The following is a 17551-nucleotide window of genomic DNA, read 5'->3' as shown; positions in this document are numbered from 1 at the left end:
TTCCCGTCGTACTTATATCCACAAACTATCCGTTAGATGTAACACAGCTATGAATAGCAGCACTCGACTCCGAGCACAGCGTCACTGCTACTACTACCCGCTGGCGTGCTCCCGCGCCCAGAGGTGCGACAAAACAATCTCTCTGACTTCAATGTTAACTAAATATGCCCTGACTTGCCAGTGTTCAATATTACATAATTTAAACATAGTATTTACAATACATATCTACACTAGACAATACATCGTATACAAACAGTTTCATGTGTTAAGTAAGCGAAAAAAATCATAGTAAGGACTGCGTTGTAGCGTCACAATCAGTCCCCTAGTCTTAGAACTACTTAAACCTAACTAACCTAAGGACATCACACACATGCATGCCCGAGGCAGGAATCGAACCTGGGACCGTAGCAGCAGTGCGGTTCCGGACTGTAGCTCGGTCACTGCAGCCGGCTACAACTGAAGTGCAAGTACTCACAGAGGCCCTGTGTGGGCAGTAATTATCGTTTATCAGCGAAACATGCTAGATATACAAACGCGTTAATGCGGAACCGGTTTACACTGGAAAAAGATTAGTTCCAATTTTGGCCACCAGGTGCAAATCTGGCGTTGTGAACGCAAGAAAGTCGTATAGAAATGTTTTCATCTCTAATGGATTAGGAACATGGCATGGGCAGAAAAGGGCAAATACATCTACATCTACGTACCTACTCTGCAAGCTATCATACCGCGAGCGGCGGAGGGTACGTTGTACCACTATTAGAGATTCCCTTTCCTGTTCTACTCGCAAACAGAGCGAGTGGAAAAACGGATATCTATGCGACTCCGTACTGATCGTAATTTCTGTTACCTGATTTTCGTGGTCGTTAGGCGAACCGCGAGTCGCAGCAGATTGATGGTACTGCAGTTAGCTTCAAATGACGGTTCTTTAAATTTTCTCAGTAGCGTTCCCCAAAAAGAACGTCGTCTTACTTCCAGCGGCAACGGCCTTGCCGCAGTAGATCCACCGGTTCCCGTCAGATCACCGAAGTTACGCGCTGTTGGGCGTGGCCGGCACTTGGATGGGTGACCATCCGGACCGCCACGTGCTGTTGCCGTTTTTTCGGGGTGCACTCAGCCCCGTGATGCCAATTGAGGAGCTACTCGACCGAATAGTAGCGGCTCCGGTCAAAGAAAACCATCGTAACGACCGGGAGAGCGGTGTGCTGACCACACGCCCCTCCTATCCGCATCCTCATCTGAGGATGACACGGCGGTCGGATGGTCCCGATGGGCCACTTGTGGCCTGATGACGGAGTGCTTTTTTACTTCCAGCGGTTGGCATTTGAGTTCCCAAAGCATATCCGTAATTCTTTCGTGTCAATCAAACCTACTGGTAATAAATCTAGCAGCCCGCTGTAGCGTTTCTCCCACACTTCTCGCCCACAAAAAATGAAGTCAGAGCTGAATGCACAACTGGAAAGAGGCACATGAGGAAGCAGTACAGTGGCACAGTAATGTTGACTGGTGAATGTAGCGTGTTCAAAGATCTGTGATGATGTCAAGAACTTATGGCCTGGACCAATTAGGAGTTGGGTCGCGTTCTAGGATGAGATCGGATTCAGTCTGCATAGTGATTCTGGACGTACTCGCTTATGACGAAAGCTGGGAAGTGAAGCTTTGAGTGCGGTTTATGAGTCGTGCTTGGGTAGCTCTGTCGATATAGCACTTGCCCGCGAAAGGTGTAGGTCCCCAGATCACTGACGCCTTAGCTCAGCGTGTTCGGTCAGAGGGTTAGCTGCCATCTGTAATAAAAAAAACTGAGTGAATAGATCAACGATGAACTTTAACGGGTGTCAAAAAACAACGAACGAAATGAAATAAAGGAAAAGAAAAAAGGGACTGCGTTCCGGTCTCGCACATAGCTTTAATCTGCCAGGACTGTTTCATATCCTCTGCATTAATTTTTCAGAAAATGTTTGGGAAAGCGCTTATTTACAGTAACTGTGATTCCGTGAATGATGACTGATTTTTGCTCGCTCAGTGCCAGTATTGCGCTAAAATGAATTTAAAGTGTCCGTCTGATGATCAGGCTGATGAAACCAATAGCAAAAGTATTATTCAGTCAGTAGCTTCAGGAAGTTTGCTACAACATTCTTCAAACATTTGCAAGCTGAGAGATACCGGCATCCAGCACTTCGATATACAGGGTGAGCACAAAGTCTTGCCCTGATTACAAAAATTTATAACAGAATAACCGTTTGACAAAATACGTTACATTTGATGCCATTACTTAGGTTAGTGTTAGTAGTTGTTGTGACCAATAGATGGCGCTAGTGCTCCACAACACGGTCTGTTAGGTCACGTTAGTTGCTGGCGAAATGGTGTCGAAGCAGGAGAAAGCGCGATTGTGCTTTGGTTTCACGAAACGAAATCGCCTATCAGTGTTCAGCGTAAATTTTGGGCTTCTTATGGACGCAGTCCTCCTGACGTTAAATCAGTAAAGCGATGGTATGCAAAGTTTAGCGAAACAGGCAGCGTTGAAGATCGTCCTTAAAGTGGCAGCCTCGTGTGACTCATGCAACTGTTGATCGAGTTCGGCAATCCTTTCAACGGAGTCCGTCTAAATCAACTCGTCAAGCATCACGTGAACTTCAAATACCACAAGCAGTGTGGTGAAGATTCTCCATGAAAGGCTTAGATTGCATGCTTACAAAGTGCAAATCGTGCTGTCCTTTGCAACCGAATGATTTGCTGACACGTGCTGAATTGGCAACTGAGATTCTCAATAGGATTGATGGCGCTAACGATTACTTAATTCGCATATGCTTTACCGATGAATCCACCTTTCATGTCAGTGGAATGGTAAATAGGCATAATGTTCGTATATGGGGTTCAGATTCTCCACATGCTACTGTACAGTTACAGCGAGACAGCGAAAAAGTGAATGTTTGGTGCGGCCTCATGCATAACAAATTTTTGGACCGGTTTTCTTCGCGGAAAAATCCATTACCGCTAGCATTGCCCCACAGTTAGAAGAATATCAACCATGGATAATTTTCCAGCAAGATGGACCCCCCCCCCCCCCCCCCCACACACACACACACACTGGGCTTTGATAGTGCATGATTTGATGGATGAAACATTTAAACATTTCCGGATCGGTGGATTGGAACGAACGCACCAACACCCTGGCCACCCCGCTCTCCAGACATTACGCCCCCTTGACTTTTTTTTCTGGGGCTATATCAAGGGCAGAGTCTTCGTCACACCAGTTGCTGACGTCGACGAACTGGTGGCTAGGATACAAGCTGCTGTGGGTACTGTGACAAAACACATATTACGAAACACAAGGCGGGAACTTAAATACCGCCTCGACATTCTCCGAGCTACCAAGGGAGCACACGTTGAGGTTTACTAACGTAAGTGGTCTTAAAAATGTTCAAATGTGTGTGAAATCTTATGGGACTTAACTGCTAAGGTCATCAGTCCCTACGCTTACACACTACTTAACCTAAATTATCCTAAGGGCAAACACATACACCCATGCCCGAGGGAGGACTCGAACCTCCGCCGGGATCAGCCGCACAGTCCATGACTGCAGCGCCTAAGACCGCTCGGCTAATCACGCGCGGCCGTAAGTGGTAACACTAACCTATGTAACGGCATCAAATGTAAATTATTATGTCAAACCGTTATTCTGTAATAATTTTTTATAATCATGGCAAGACTTTGTGCTCACCCTGGACAAACACTGATGGTCGGCCACTAACAGAGAGAGTATGAAGCACTATAAAACACTGAGCACGAGGGACTTCTTCTCAAAGCATGAGCTACCGTAACTCCTCGAGAAAACTGATTGCCGTTTCTATCTCTTCTTATTGTGACGTCTTCTGTCGCTTCAGCTACAGCCGCGACGAATCTGTTATAATCCTTCTACACGAACGACTTTCTCGTCTCAGTTAACTAGTCGAGACAAGTGCATCTCCTGCTGCGCCCCTGGCGTTCTCTTCCCGTACTGATTGTGAGTCTTGTCTGTTCCGAGTGGCCATTTCCGTTTTACGTCAGCGCCAAAATTGCGGGTGGTTGTGAGAGCTGTCTGTTGTGCAGTTTGACTTGTGATTGGTGAAAGCGAGGTTGTGAGAGACTGTCGTGCGTACGAAAAAATCGAAATACAGTAACCAGAAGTAGGAACAAGCAATGACAATAGAGTTTATTGATCACCAGCACAGAATTCATAGCGGAAGTTCTTGTCAACGGTCGTGTGGAAAATTCTCTACACTCCTGAGAACTGAAGGAATAGGAATAGTGTCATCCAAACATTTCAGAACATATGCATGTATTCGCTCGAGAAAACATGTACTTGCAAACACGTCAGACAGTACGTAGAAAGCAGTAAATAATGGCTTTTTGCTTTATCCTTTGTATGTTGCTTTCTTGTTGTGCGCCAAATAACAACCGAAAATTATTTTTCTTGTCCAGCACTCTGACTTCTTCCCCATTCAAATAATTTTCATTAAAACAGTGCTATCTGTTTACATTCTTATTTTTGCATTTTCTCTGTAAAACGTAAATATTTTCTGCTTTCAGATATTTCGTCTCTCTTGTAGGAGGACGTTGGTAGAAAAAAATGCCAGGACATCCTGTAACTTTTCAATGTGCTACGAGAACAAAACAAAAAACATAATAAAGATTAAGAAGACACGGAAGCACAAAATTAGTTGCTATAATGGGAGTAACTCGACCAGAATAGGTTATAATTTCAGACGTTAGCTGATGCTCCCACATGGGGTCTCTCTGCGCATGCGCAGCGTGGCATCATACTCGGAAATTTAGAACTCCATACTCGGCACAATCCATAGATCATTGACGCTATATACGTACTCGACTCTTGGCAGGTTGCCGATTTACACTCGCGTCGTGGTTGGTTGCTGATTTACACGCAGGCACGCAAGGCGCACGCACTTTGAGTAGTCGATTTTGACCAGAAATGTGTAAAACGGGCGTTTCTTTAGAACCGGTTCTATCTCCTGGACTTGTGTGCAGATGCACAGGAGGTTACGTCCTCGTTCATCTTCGATTTCACACTGCAGTGCTTTTATACTACAATTTGCATGCCTGTATTCTATGTGCAACTCTCCACCCTTAGGAAAGCGACGAGCTTGCTCCGCAGCTGTTTCTCATGTTCACGGAAGAGACATTCTCCACCGTGCGTGTCGTTACGTTGCAGAAGCGACTGCCCGTGCCGTGGAAGAGCGTGCTGACGACCCCGGCGCTGTGGGCCCTCATCGCCATCATGGTGATCTTCGACTGGACCTTCTATATCTACATCTCCTCACTGCCCCTCTACCTCGCCAGTGTCCTCCACTTCGATATGCAAAGTGTGAGTACAGTGACTCTTAGAAGCATTCTGACACTTACTTACATCTATTCTGGATGAATCATGCTGCAAACAAACCCATACCTTCAAGAAAATTTCAGATAACCTGATATTTCTTTATTTTTACTTGTGTACTTAATTTTTATTTGTTCTTCCTTTGACAGTTCAACACAACAGTAGAAGGGGGTGTCAAAAATAATTGGAAATTTTTTCTTTTTTTTTTTGCATTTTAATGCGCCCGCGCTTGAGATTGGTGTTGGCAGTACCGAAAAGGTCTGACCTTGGGTGACGTAATACCACACGCGTCAGTCGGCTGGCGCTACACAGTTGGATGGAAGCAGGGAAAGCGTACGTGCGTGTTTACTGTACACAATATGGATCTCAAGTTGCAGCAGCGCGCGTCTATTAGATTTTGCGTTCTGCTTCACGAAACACCATCACAAACACTGGAAATGTTGCGACAAGCCTACAAAGAGCAAGCCACGGGGAAAATACAAATTTTTGAACGGCATAAACGATTTTGGGAGGGTAAAAATGATCTTGCGGATGTTCCAAGTCCAGGAAGGCCCCCAACTTCGAAGACTGAAACCAGTGTCTACACCACTGATGTCATGTTGTGGGACGACCGTCATAGCTGATTGCAGAGATTATGAATATGTCTTACGGATCAGCTGAAGACATTGTACGAAGGACAGAAAAGTTGCAGCAAAGTAGGTGCCTTGTGTGATCAATGACGAACAGAAGGCTCACCGTGTGATGGCGTGTCAACAGTGGAAGGGAATACTTCAGCGAGAACCAGATTTTTTGGACAAAGTCATCACATGCGACGAATCCTCGTTTCATCACAATAATCCAGAGAAAAAAATAGGACAGTGCCCAAAGCAAACTTCCTTAAAGTCCAAGAGCCAAAAGGCTAAAAGTCAACAAAGTACAGGAAAAGTCATGCATCTCATCTTCTTCGATAAGCAAGGCATTGCATACGATCATGGGGTGAATGAGCAATGTACTGTTACTGCGAATTACTATTCTGAGATATTGAGGAGGCCATTAAGGAGGAAAAGTGCAACAAAAAGACCACATATTGCTCGAAATGGATGTATCTCTTAACAGGATAACACACTGGCTCCTCGTGCCATTGAGACTCAAGAAACAATCACTGAATTAGGCACTGAGGTGATGCCACATCCACCTTATTCACTGGACCTAGCGCCATGTGACTTCCACCTGTGTCCTGCAGTGAGAAAAGAGCTTTGGCATTGTTATTTTCTGGGTGGTTGAGAGCTAAACAAACAAGTTTCGGGTGTACGCAACAGGCCATCAAAAAGGGACTGAACGCCAGAGTCGTTGTATCGTGTCTGAGGGAGATTATTTTGAAGGTCTGTAATGGTATTTGAATAAAAGTGAGCAGTATTTTCTAAATAATTCCGGTTTTTGAAACCCTCTCATATATACCATGTCAATAATTTACAGACCATACAAATTATAAGAATGGATGTACATATGTATGTGCCACATCTACTCCTAAACCACTGGAATGACTACAACCAAACTTAGTACTCATTTTATTTACTGTCTGGAAAGAATCACTCTTTTTACCCAGTGAAAGTGATTATTGAACATCAATACAAACACTATCAGTTTTACAATGTGAGAATAATGCATCACTACAAACAGTACCCAAAAATGCAGTTGTGTATGAAACATTGTTTTACACTTACAGAAAACGAAAGTGATTCAAAAATCATTGTCGGCCAGAGTGGCCGTGCGGTTCTAGGCACTACAGTCTGGAACTGAGCGACCGCTACAATCGCAGGTTCGAATCTTGCCTAGGGCATGGATGTGTGTGGTGTCCTTAGGTTAGTTAGGTTTAAGTAGTTCTAAGTTCTAGGCGACTGATGGCCTCAGAAGTTAAGTCGCATAGCGCTCAGAGCCAAGCCAAAAATCATTGGACGCAGTCTTTCAGATACATAACACCTCCATTATGAGAAGCGGAAAAATGAATTGTTAAATTTCTTGAACGAAAGAAGAGTGACCATACAAAAAATAATCGATCAATACAAAACTTAGTTTGGACACCAGCAGTGGATTATTCACTGCTCCATCTTCATACATTGTGATGAAATGGTGGGCAACAGTTTATGGTCTTGTTTGCGCACTCTAGGGACAGAAATACGGTAAGCTTTACCAGCATTCAAAGGAACAGGGTGCCGATTTAAACGACTGCAGTAAAAGCAAGGCTTTGGTGGGGCGACAAAGCGTGTTTTTTTCCTGGAGAACGATGAAGAGACATTTCCAGACGGCTCCATGTCGCGGTTGTATTATGCAGAAACACATTAAGCTTGATGCCACAGGCAGGAGCAGATGTCCAGGTATACGGCCTAGCGCCAAAAGGTCGCCGACAGCGCATTGTAAGCCTTGTTAGCGAGCAAGCCGCCAAAAGAAATGTAAACGCTCTGCAAATGTCCGTGGGACAGGAAAACTGGCGCCCAGACATGCAGACTCTGTTTCAAAACATGTTTTGTCATTGCTAGTTTATGGCTGTTCTTTGCAAACTTTGAAATGGACGCAACACGGGAGATAACAAGCTGTTTATGGAGGGCTGTGCTTCCACCCTGTATTGTGTCAGCAAAAGACACGGCAAACATGTGGGAAAGAGGCCATAAAGCTGAATTTTTTTCCGTTTTCTGCCAATTACCTTTAAGTCTCTGATTGGTCAAATCGGTTTGCAGTGCAAAGACCATTCACTGAGCTTAGAATGCCGGGCTCCAGCTCGTGATTGGCTTATGTGAAATTGGGGGAAGTCAAAAAAAAGAAATGTGCTTTCGGAACCGAGCTGAGGAGGCAACACACAGAAAGGGAGATCGACTCTTGTACAAGTCTCTTGTACTGGCACTTCGCTAGTAAAGAACTGCAGGTCTCTACCTAAACGGTGAGACTTGTGTCCATTACTAGGGCGCGACTTAGAGCCTGTGCCAGTCACCTTCTGAACCGTCAGAGGTAGCGCTTATATCATCACGGTCACAACGAGTGACGCTTGGGTGTACTTATTTGTCCTTAGTCGGCCGTCTAAACATTTGACGTATTCCGATACGCACAGTCGTGGCACAGAGTCAAATTGGTTTGGCAGACCAGCAAACGGGTCCACCTGCACACTGGAATCCATCGGGGTTTCAGAGGCTCTTAGGGAAGTACCTGCATTCTGAATTAACCGAACGCAAGACCTCGTACTTGCATTTTTCGGTAACGCGCATTTAATAACAGATTGCCGCCGTCCGTGACTTCAAAAAAATGGTTCAAATGGCTCTGAGCACTATGGGACTCAACTGCTGTGGTCATCAGTCCCCTAGAACTTAGAACTACTTAAACCTAACTAACCTAAGGACATCACACACATCCATGCCCGAGGCAGGATTCGAACCTCCGTGACTTCAGTCGGCGAACGCATCGTAGTGTGGCGCCTTGACCAGTAGTATGGTAAAGTATTCGCTGCTGCGAAGTAGGGCTATAATATCTATTTCTCAGCACCCTGTCCTTTCGAACCATATTTTTCCTTTTTTTGTATGGTAGAATGTAGATGCTCGGTGGTGGCGTAATTTGATGCCATAACCTGGATTCACGTGTATGAAGTGAGATAAGGCGAGTAGTGTTCTGGTTAGTGTCGTGTGTCGATCCCCAGCAGATCACTTTCGCCACCATAGATCCCATTTTAGTAAGGCTTTTGTTGAATAAATATTTTTTGTATGATGTTTCTTTAATAATTTTGTTGTCTTGTCTTGTTTAAAAGCAATAAATCGATTGTGAATTAGACTACAACTTCTCCCTGTATTCTGATTAACAATTTCTTCGCATTTTTATGGCAGTCTAGATCAGAAACATAAGGAGTAGCTTTTTCATTTGGTGTCCACTGCGTGAATTTTTACTTCATAAACAGTAATCGTCTTTCACGTTAATGGGTGGCATTATACTGCATGGCTTCCAATTTAGCATTAAGTTCTTTATTAAGCTCGGTGTGTCTTTGTTGATAGTTTTATGCATACGGTTGATTAGTAAGGTCCGACATTTATGTCTGGCGCTGATGAGACCAAACCCTCCTCTTGAGGTTGGTGGGGTAAAGAACCACCAGCCTATGAAAGGAATGGCAGTGAGGGTGAAAAAGCAGTGTAGCCCGCGACACGACAGTACCCATACTTTAATTATCCACTATTTGAGAATGAGAGGACTTAGAGACTTACAAGAAATTTTACACATAATTTCAAACACCTAAGAAACTTTTTCTCGCTGTCGACCGCCACAAAATGCAGAAAGCAAAAAATGTTCGTGGCTTACTACATTTTCGCTGTTCATGTAGTAAAACTGCCACATGAAGCACGCCATTTAAATTATCATTTCTTTACTACAAACTGTATTCGTGACACATTTTGCAGACACTATTCGCATATACCACTGAATGTACCAGAAACATTACATCATTGTACGACACTTATTATGGGAGATACGACTTCATAAAAACCGAATGCAAGACGTTTAAATTTATTACTTCTTTACTACTAACTTTATTCAGAACACATTTCGCAGACAGTAGGCCTGGATGCGAGGGACACGGGGGATGGCTAGAGAGAAAGGGAGAGGAGGAGGTGGATAGAGAGAGGGCGAAGGCAGACCAGAGGGTCACCCATCCGAGTACTAGCCCAGTCTGATAGCGTTTAAGTTCGGTAATCTGACGGGAACCGGTGTTACCACTGCGGCAAGGCTGTTGGGCCATATATACAGGTAATAATAATAATTTCGTCTGGCTCAATAGCCTGGTACAAGTCTTTCTATTGGACGCCTCTTCAGCGACTTGCGAGTCCCTAACCCGAACCAGTTATCCAACTGGGGAAAGGGGACCTACAGTTTAACGTGGAATTAGAAACACGTGTTGTTTCTGGTGACTTCCACATCGTCGAGTGGCCAACGGTAGCTTAAAACGAAGACTGACAGATCTTAAAGGTTTCAACCAGTGAGTTTGCTTCAAAATATGTGACAAAAATGGTCATAGCTTTTGATTTCATTGAATTACAAATTTAAATTTTTTACACCGCTTATAGAAAGTAGACTTCAGTATTTCACATAAATTTTAACTTAACATCTCTACCTGATTCCGAGAAAAAAGTGTCTTAACAGACAGACAAATGGACAAAAAACGGTAAAAAAATATTTTATAAGTTATATAATTACAAATTAACGATTTTCGGATTTTGTATTGTGAAACCCTGCTTCTTTTCAAATTCCATGATTTTAGGCAAACGAGAAGTACATTATAGGTTTTGGTCAGCGATTTTGCCAGTATCAAAATGATTGTGACGTCTTAGAAGCTTAAGGAACCGAAAGACCTTATGTGATGCACATTTCAGCTTGGTACCTCTCTCTATCTGTTCCTGAGAAACTGATAGACAGACAGACAGACAGACAGACAGACAGACGGAATAGAAAGTGATCCTATAAAAGTATAATGGTTCTGTTTTTATCACTTGAGGTCTGGAACGCTAAAAACACAAGTTATGTAACGCTTACTAAAGACACAGTGTCTCCCGTTTCATTCGTCAGTACTAAAAGATTTAGTATAATGACAGTCAATCATTTCTAGATATACTTGATAGTTCTGTGATGAATAAAGTCTGTACCCCAGTTTCCAAGAGGGGAGCGAGCAGGATATAGAATCGACAGAGGTCGTGTCAAAGCACACACCTCAAGCTCTTTAGGGAAACCCCTTAAAACGAGATGGCTAAACAAAAGCTCTGTGACCTACTTCTTTGCCCCTGACCGGACTCTCTTCTTCGCACACAGAATGAGATGCGACAGTTGTGGGGCAACAAGATTCGGCGTTACAACTTTTGTTGAGACCACAGTAAATGAGTGTCTGCGACTTAATGTGAAGACCGTCCAGAAAAGCTAAATCCTCTTGCCTAAAGTTGCTTGGAAACACTATCAACAGTGTTCTCTTTTAGTAACCACCAGTAATCCCAAACCCGATCATTCATAGGATCGAACTCCCAAGTATAAGAAAGCTTTAAACGGCTGATTATTTTACAACTTAATTTATGTGTTAAACATGCATTGGCGCTGAGATCGGAATGCAATATCTTCATGGTTGAAGACGCAAAACTTTAATTATGTTAACCAGGCTCCTTGGCTGTGCATTATATCTACACTAATATTATAAATCCGAAAGTAACTGTCTATTAGATTTTCAGGACTAAACCGCTGAACCGATTTTGATGAAATCTAGTATGATGATAGGTCGAACACTGATGAACAACATAGGCTACTGTAGAAAGCGTGAAGCACAACATATTTATTGATTTGAAGAATACAACGCGCAGTATGGAACAATACACCGAAGAGCCAAAGAAACTGGTACACTTGCCTAACAACATGTAGTGCCCCTGCGAGCAAGCAGAAGTGCCGCAACACGATGTGGCATTGACTCGACTAATGTCTGAAGTATTGCTGGAGAGAACTGACACCATGAATCCTGCAGGGTTGTCCATAAATCCGTAAGAGTACGAGGGGGTGGAGATCTCTTCTGAACAACACGTTGCCAGGCATCCTAGATATGCTCAGTAATATTCATGTCTGGGGAGTTTGTGGCCAGCGCGGGTGTTTAAACTCAGACGAATGTTCCTGGGGTCACTTTGTAGCAATTCTGGACACTTGGGGTGACGGATTGTTCTGCTGGAATTGCCCAGCTCCATAGGAATGCACAACGAACATGAATGGATGCAGGTGATCAGACAGGATGCTTACGTGCGTGTCACCTGTCAGAGTTGTATGTAGACATATCAGGGGTCCCATATCACTTCAACTGCACGCATTCCACACTATTACAGAGCCTCCACCAGCTTGAACAGTCCCCAGCTGACATGCAGGGTCCATGGATTCATGAGGTTGTCTCCCCTGTCCATCCACTCGATGCAATTTGAAACGAGACTCGTCCGACCAGGCAACATGTTTCCAGTCAACAACAGTCCATTGTCGGTGTTGACGGGCCCAAGCAAGGCGTAAAGCTTTGTGTCGTACAGTCATCAAGGGTACACGAGTGGACCTTCGACTACGAAAGCCCATATCGATGATGTTTCGTTGAATGGTTCGCACGCTGACATTTGTTGATGGCCTAGCAATGAAATCTGGAGCAATTTGCGGAAGCGTTGCACTTCTGTCACGTTGAACGATTCTCTTCAGTCATCGTTGGTCCCGTTCCTGCAGGATATTTTTCCGACCGCAGTGATATTTGGTGTTTTACCGGTACGCTCGTAAAATGGTCGTACAGGAAAATCCCTACTTCATCGCTACCGCGGAGATATTGTGTCCCATCGCTCGTGCGCCGACTGTAACACAACGTTCAGACTCACTTAAAGCTTGATAACCTGCCATTGTTGCAGCAGTAGCTAACAACTGTACCAGATACTTGTCTCGTATAGGCGTTGTCGACCGCAGCGCCGTATTCTGCCCGTTTACACATCTCTGTATTTGAATAGGCATGCCTGTACCAGTTTTTTTGTAACTTCAGTGTATTATAAATGTGAAATTAACACGGTCCGTTACGTTTTCGTGACTAAACCGGTGAACCGATATCCTTGAAATTTGGCATGTGACAGCTTGAATCCTAAGGATGAATATAAACTACTTCACAAAGTGTGTAGTACAAGATACTTATTGATTTGAGGAATATTTGCTCTTTCACTTCTGAACTTTGTCATATTTGAAAAAAATATTTTTATTGTTTGATATGTTCCACGTAACACGATTCAACGTAATCAATACCATGCTTATTCAATTGTCAACGTGTTTAATCCATAGGAATACCAGTATCATTAATTGCTAAAGTAACTCACTGTGTTACGTTTTCACGACTCTACCGCTGCACCGATTCCGATGGTATTTGATATGGAGATAGCTTGAACCCTAAGAAAGATCATGGGCTACTTTAGAAAGTTGTACCTTTTTGAGGGTTATTAAAATTTTTAAATCTCAAATACGTGAACGGTACGCAGACGACGTTGGCGCTGTGTCTATAGATTATTACGTGAAAGTGTGTAACCTCCCCCTCACTTATCGACCTTAATGACAGTGAAAAATGAAACCGCGTGTACCTAATGGGAATTTTGGAAAAGCAATCGTCACCGAAGTTAACCTGTCGGTAAAGAGGGAGGAAAGGGTTACATCTAAATGAAAGGAAAAATGCAAGTGAAACTGGTGGAAATTAATTTTGAAATAGGGATAAAGTTAATAAAGAAAGTAAATGTGCGGCCGTTACATTAACAATCAACTAGCGGTAATTAGATATTTGAGATTTGGGGGAAAATTACGGTCGCCAGTCCTATGGACAATTACTATAATAACTGAAAAAGAAAGGTTATTACACATATAATTAGCACTAGAAGCGTGGCAACTGAAGGTTGACACGTGTAGTGTGAAAACTGAAAGTTTGTCAGAAGTAATAAATTACGCTACACTTAATTTAGCAAAAGAATTAATGAAACCGGAAAATTGAAAGTTAATTTAGTGACTGAAGTTAATAGTGAGCTTTCTTTCTGAAGCACATCGAAATACAGTTAGTCTTGGACTACCTCAACAATCATTTCTAAAGCTACTTGAATCTACGCAATTTAGAAAGAAGAGATTTAACTTTGAACTTGAATTTAACGATTCTGAACAATTAACAATAGTAAAATTTAGTACGTACCAAGCTGAGCTGCAGTCACAGGTAAGCTAAAATACGGTAACAAAACTCGCACTCTTAATTTGTGCTTGTGTAATCTAACTATTGTAGCCAGCTATGAATACTTAAATTGAACTTTGAAATTAAAGCAGTGAAATGGAATTATGCTGGCGTTTGAATTTCAACGACACTCGGGTTCATTTCGGAAAAGGAAGGGACCCTGCTTGGCAATGCAATTGGGACAATGAGCAACAAAGGTTCATGCTAAGTTGCTGTAATTTTGCGAGGCAAATGGAACAATTTGAAAAGCTGAGGTCTGCCATACAGTTCTGAAACTTTACGTGCTTTTAGTCTTCCCTGTTGGTTGAAGGTTTGAAGCCGTCGATCGAGGAGGTGGCGACAGTCACTCATTGTCGGCCGTCGCTGTTGCAGAAGCTGGATGTTGGCGCGCCTTCTTCTCGACACGGTCACCAGGCGAAACGGGCTGTTGATGTGCGCCATCTAATGCTTCCCGTCCGCGACACCATGTCAGAAACTATCATCGCGAGTCGAGCGCAATTACATGCTGCCAAACCCTGAAAACGCGGCAATTCGCGGGAGCGTCACACAACACACCTGCTCCACTCGCTACTCCAGCCAGACTCCCACAGCTCTGCCCGCGCTCAACGCGGCAGAGTTAACACTACCAAAGATCCTACACACTTTGAGTCTTCACACGACCTATCGATGTAATCGTTCGATAGCAGTTTTCCCTAGGCAAGACCCAGCGTAAAAATACAAATAATATTTACGAAACAAACCAATTATACATCGACATAAATGCATAAATATATATATATATATATATATATACAAATAGTAAAACAATTACAATATGTAAAGACACAGAAATGTCATATATTCAGGTAACAAAAATAAGGAAAACAAATTATAGTACAATAGATGGAAATAGGAGGATATGCATTTCCGGCATTACAAGTGCAAATACAGTGCTATTGTGGGCGCAGTTTATGATACTGAGTTGTTACACCATTTGGCATAACTGGAGAGTTTTTGTGGAGATACAGAAAGAAAATCCGACTTTAGGTCCGAGAACCATATTTAAGATTATTGCAATAAGCATCGCAAATCTGATTTAGAAGAGATACAACGTTCTAAGAGAGTTCAGCTGTGAAAGTTACTCGAATCCAACTAACCTCGGAGTAACCTCACGTCCGCCGGAAGTTCGATGCAGAACGCCAGGCGACCTAAGAGCTACAGACACACAAATACACTCACCCTAGCCCGTCGAATTTTAGACGCCGAGCTTCACGCGTCTCTTACAGCTGCCGAGACGCTTGAAGACCCACAACGACGGCGACATTTAAAGGCTGTACGGCAAACAGGGAGACGTAGCATCTTTACACGTGGAACGTGAGACGGTTTTTATGAGGCTGAATTTCATTGCGATGTATTGATTGATTATGTTATTTATAAATTATTCATGTTGCGGGATGGATCAAAAATGTAGGTGCTACAATGCATTGAAATGGAAGGAAGAAACGTTTGGCATATTTTGCTCTGGTGGAAAAACCTCACAGCCAGTGCTTGGTGAGCCGGACAGACCTCTAAGGACTCTGCTTCTCTACAAATGTAATGAATCGAGGCGTTTTTTATTTACAGGGTGTATCAAAAACAATCACCCGATTTGGCTCATCCATATTTCTGAAACTACTAAACAAATACAATGAATTTTGTTTTTTGATGAACGGGAAACTAAAAAAGTTTTTTTTAATACCTTTTCATAGGTGTTCAATATCCCCCCCTTGAGCTGCAGGGCATATGTCAATGCGGCATTCAAATTGTTCCCACACAGCAGCGAGCATGTCTTGAGTTACAACTTCCACAGCTGCTGTTATTGTTGTTGGTAACGGAGGCACGTAAACAAAGTCTTTTATAAATCCCCACAAAAATTGATCACAGGTCCGCTGACTCTGGAGGTCAGCAATGTAAGGCTGAATATTTTGCTCCAGGGCTACCAATCCATCGTTCACTAATCCTTTGATTTGAAAATTCCCGCACTTCCAGATGCCATTGTGGCGGTGCCCCATTCTGTTGGTAAATGAAGTCATTCGAATCTTTCTCCAACTGTGGGGAAAGAAAGTTCTCAAGCATATCGAGATATGTGCTTCCTGTGACAGTGTTCTCGGCAAAGGAAAATGCACCATACACCTCTTCCCGTGAAACTGCACAAAACACATTATATTTTGGAGAGTCCCTCTCATGTTGTACAACTTCATGTCGTTGTTCCATACCCCATATTCTCCCATTACGATGGTTCACCTTTCCATTTAAATGGAATGTTGCCTCATCGCTAAACACTAAGCATGGAAGAAAAGTGTTATCCTCCCTCTTGTCAAGAACAAAATTATGGAACTCTACACGTTGTTGTTTGCCACCTTCGCCAAGAGCTTGCAGTAGCTGAATTTTGTATGGTTTCATATGTAAACATCGACACAACACACGCCAGACGGACATGGGGGCATGTTGAGCTGTCGAGCTGCACGACGAACGGATTTCTACGGACTCGTTGTGAAACTATGGCGGATACGTTCGACGTCTGTGTCAGACACTTGAGGACGGTCTACGCAAACAACCTGTTTCTCGGAATTGTTCATGCCATCGTCTAATAATCTGTGCTGTAGGAGGACCCACACCATACCTATTACGAAAGTCACGCTGAACGGTTATTATTGACCCGCGCTGTTCAAAACGTAGAAAACAAAACGCTTTCTGTTGTCCCGACATTATTTTTACTAGAAATGAAATGGGCGCACACTGTTGCTACCTAACGGGAACCACGTAAAACTCGAGAGTCTGCACTTTCCAACAATATGTTTTCACGCACATATCTCGGATAACCTAGCAGTTTTTTTTTTTTTTTTTATCAGATGATTCTTTTTGATACACCTTGTATAATTAGAAAATATAATGCATGCTTTCAGATTCAACATGCAGCAAAATAACAAAAGCACATTTATTATGTGGCTACATACCCGCACTGCATGCATTTTTTTTATTCATACTTCTCTACACCACTGTATACACATTTACAAATTACTAGCTTGCCTACTCAGCATAGCACTCGTCATAACAGAACTACTGATATGCTAGCGCAGTCGCGGGAATAGCTACTTATTTTAATAAATACAGCGACCAGACACTTTGTTAACTATCTTTAGTAAGGATAAGACGCGTTTCGGACTTTCATCCACCTTCAATTAGAATGATACATATTTGAGTCTTTAGTCAGGACGTAGTTGCATCATCGACAGCAGATTAGATGCTGCAGCTGGCCAGTGAAAAATAACAGTTTTCCTAGTTACTACATTTCGCGAGTTGCGTATTTATGAGATATTGCTTTTTAGCTATGCTTTCTTTCTACTCTGCTTGTAGTTGTTCCGATTATCGTCTTTATGGGGCCTGGGGTTGTGCAAAATAGATCCATAAAGCAC

General features: G+C 43.0%; 2 pseudogenes; both read left to right on the top strand.

Moving 5' to 3' along the window:
* Window positions 1–17551, top strand: part of LOC126418685 (sialin-like) — a 297589-nt pseudogene that overhangs the window by 250115 nt on the left and 29923 nt on the right.
* LOC126429881 (5S ribosomal RNA) lies at window positions 977–1094 on the top strand (annotated as a pseudogene).

The sequence above is a fragment of the Schistocerca serialis genome, chromosome 1, assembly GCF_023864345.2.
Source record: "Schistocerca serialis cubense isolate TAMUIC-IGC-003099 chromosome 1, iqSchSeri2.2, whole genome shotgun sequence".
Classification (NCBI taxonomy): Eukaryota; Metazoa; Arthropoda; class Insecta; order Orthoptera; family Acrididae; genus Schistocerca; species Schistocerca serialis.
Note: the sequence above shows the minus strand (reverse complement) of the source record. Positions and strands in the feature narration are given on the sequence as shown.